The sequence below is a fragment of the Cervus elaphus genome, chromosome 18, assembly GCF_910594005.1.
Source record: "Cervus elaphus chromosome 18, mCerEla1.1, whole genome shotgun sequence".
NCBI lineage: Eukaryota > Metazoa > Chordata > Mammalia > Artiodactyla > Cervidae > Cervus > Cervus elaphus.
This window is the reverse complement of record NC_057832.1, coordinates 22,235,727-22,239,176: the sequence shown is the minus strand read 5'-3', so window position 1 is coordinate 22,239,176 and position 3,450 is coordinate 22,235,727. Positions and strand designations below refer to the sequence as shown.

General features: G+C 30.6%; 1 non-coding gene across 1 annotated transcript; it reads right to left on the bottom strand.

The window, feature by feature from the left end:
- Positions 1–1,851: 1,851 nt before the first annotated feature.
- On the bottom strand, positions 1,852–1,960 carry LOC122674972. Its single transcript, XR_006335132.1, has one exon. It is a non-coding gene; the product is annotated as a U6 spliceosomal RNA (small nuclear RNA).
- Positions 1,961–3,450: the final 1,490 nt, after the last annotated feature.

Here is a 3,450-nt window from a genome sequence, read left to right as displayed (position 1 = left end):
GCCAGTTTCATTTTCTTAAAAATAAAGTCGTGTTTTTATTAAATAATGATCCACTATACTCTCTTGGCTTTATTTCTAAGTTTTGTGTGATTATTCATAAGCTGTAACATGATACACTTGGTCATGATTTGATGTCTTTTACATGGATACTAAGAATGTTCTTTCCCTACCTTTACTGTTTGTATGGTGAACAGCATCTTTCATAATCTTACCCACACTGTTTGCTAACACTAAGTTTGCTAAGACTAATATTCATAGTTTTCTTGGTAATGTTCAAGGAAAAAAAAATATATTATCTAGAACACCAAGATACACAGTTTTCTTTGATAAGTTTGCTCATGTCCTAGAGAAAGCAAACAGCATGTTTCCTATCCAGGGATTTATCAACTGCATTAATAATTTTAAGATCAAGCTTTTTGTTTTGTTAATTTTTTCCATTATCAGCCATTTTCAATATCATTGATTTTTGCTCTGATTTTTATTGTTCCTTTCTTTTGACTTACTTTGGAGTTAACTTTTGTTTTTAGGTTCCTAAGGTAGAAGTGTAGATCAGGGCTGTTAAATGTCTAATGTAAGCTTTTAGAACTATAGATTTCTCTGTGAACATTGCTCTAGTTGCATTCTGCATATTTTGATATGAAGTCTTTTCATATTAATTCAACTCAAAATATTTTAGATTTTCATTGCCATTTCTTCTTTGACCCCTGGATTATTTAGAAGTATATTAATTTCCAAATACTTAGAGAGCTTCTAGATTTTTTTTTTATACTATGTTCTGTGTTTAATCAATCTTGTTGTGGTATTATTTTTGTGCTAAAACTACACTCAATTCAAGGATACAATTTGATGAATTTTAACAGATGTAACTCTTATGATATCATTGCCAGTCAATATACTGAATATTGCCATCAATGCCCAAATTTCTTCAGGCTCCTTTGCAATTGATTACTTTCTCTGCAATAGTAGGTTAAAATTATGTAAAGGATATACTACATAAATAATAATCAAAAGAAACTTGGAGTGGCTATATTAATATCATGTAATGTAGGCATCAAAGAAAGGAAATATTACCCAGGATAAAAAGAGATTTATGAGGATCATTCAAATGAACATAGAACATTCTCTAAATAGACCATACCATGGATCATTTAAACAATCTCAGCAATTAAAAAAAAAAAAAGAACTCATACAAAATTAGAAGGAGAAATACAAACTTTGACAATCAGGCAAGGTAGCCTGGCAGTTTTTTTATTTTTGAGGTAAAACACAATTAATTTGTTCAGAGTAAAGTTCAGTTTATTATAGAATTTTAAAGAACATAGTGAAATATAAAACTTGAGTGTTTATAGCAAGTTGTAGATGATTTAAGATAAATGAATTTTATTTGCAATATTTTAGAATATCTGAGTCAAAGAACATAGACAAAATGCTTAAAAATTTTGGTGAAATTTTGCTTAGTTTTGATGAGTTTGTTTGTAAAGATATGTTAATATCCTTTGCTGCCAAAGACTAAATTAATGCAATACTGGAATTTTATTTTCTGCCTGTGAAAATATAAATCATCCTTGAAATATTTAGCCTGCTTCCCTGGTGGTTCAGATGGTAAAGCGCCTGTCTGCAATGCTGGAGACCCGGGTTCGATCCCTGGGTCGGGAAGATCCCCTAGAGAGGGAAATGGCAACCCACTCCACACTTTTGCCTGGAAAATCCCATGGACAGAGGAGCCTGGTAGACTGCAGTCCATGGGGTCTCTACGAGTCGGACACGACTGAGCGACTTCACTTCACTTTCAAGAGTTCAACTTCGTTATTTTGCATGTGAATAGTCAATTTTTCTAGCAACATTTGCTGAAAAAATATGGAACACTTTACAGATTTAAATGTCATACTTGTTCTGGGGCCATGCTAATCTCTGGAATGCTTATCATTCCAATTTTAGTTTAGGTGCTGTCAAAATGAACATTAGATGTCTTTCAAAATTAAAATTATCTATGGCATTTCTCAAAGAGCCCCTGGAAAATCACAATGATTTATACATTTATCTCATAAAAAGAGAGATGCCAGAAATATTTTAGGTTACTTTGATATACTTTATATTAATGCTTCTGAACTAACTCATCACTATATAAAGAATCCATTAGAATTATCAAATGAAAAGGTAATTCATATAAAATATTCTGAGACTGTACATTGTGCAGAATAAATTGACAAGGTCAAGAGATTTGTTAATGCCTTCATTGTCCATGATGGAATCTAATCCTAAGAAATATTATATATTAAAAAATTTTAATCTATTGTACTCTAATGGAAAAGTTTACTGTTTCAATTTTGATATTGTTTGTCACTGTAATAAATCAATCTCATAAATTTAATCATACTCTGAAGTAGGCAGTTCTGCTTCCTCAGGGGTTATAATAGAAAAGCTATTTTTAACCAAATCCAGGAGCTATAGTACTCTTAAAGAGTTCTTCAAGAGAAGGACTTAAAAAATTTATGTTAAAAGGAGAAAACATAATGTGTTAGCCACGTGTTGTAAAATATCAATAATTACTATACCCCAAGGTTATAATTTTATTTTGGAAAGATCTCCAGAAATTGCCTGAAAACACAGCTTTGGATTTATAATTTAAAAAATTAACAAAACAGTTCATTTTTTGAAGACTATGTTAAAATTGCAAAGTCATTTTTGCTTTTTTTGAAGTATAACATTTAGTTACACATTAATATATCTTTAAACATCTATTCAGTCCCCAAAGAAAACCTATTTCATTTTAAATATTATTTTAAGTATAGTAAGCATTGTCTTACATAATTAATGCAAGAAAATTAAGCACCTTTGTTTCTTAATCAATAGGAAAGGGTCTAAATTTATCCTTATGTATTTTAAAAATTATCAGATATTGACATTTTAAATATTTTAAGTATTAAAATTTTTATTTGAATGACTATTTTATTGTATTTTTGTTGATGTGCAAAATAAAATATTTGTATAAATTATTGAATTTATTTTTTATTGTTTAGCATACAAAATGGCTAAAATGATTTTTAACACTTGGAGAGTTCATAAGACAGAAAATGTTGGGCTATCTACTTTATAGAAAAGTTTCTTAATAAAATCTAATAATACATCTTGTTGTTTAGTCACTAAGTCATGTCTGACTCTTTTGCAATCCAATGGACTGTAACCCATGAGGCTCCTCAGTCCGTGGGATTTCCTAGGCCAGAATACTGGAGTAGTTTGCCATTCCCTTCTTCAGGGGATCTTCCCGACCCAGGAACTGAAGCTGCATCTCCTGCCTTAGCAGGCGGATTCTTTACCACTGAGCTGTGAGGGAAACCCAGTAATACATCTATGTTAGTGCAAAAACTAGCCCACAGTTTTATAATAAAATAATTCTCAATAAAAAGAATAGATATAAACACACATTCTAGTTGTGCCTAGACATTCATA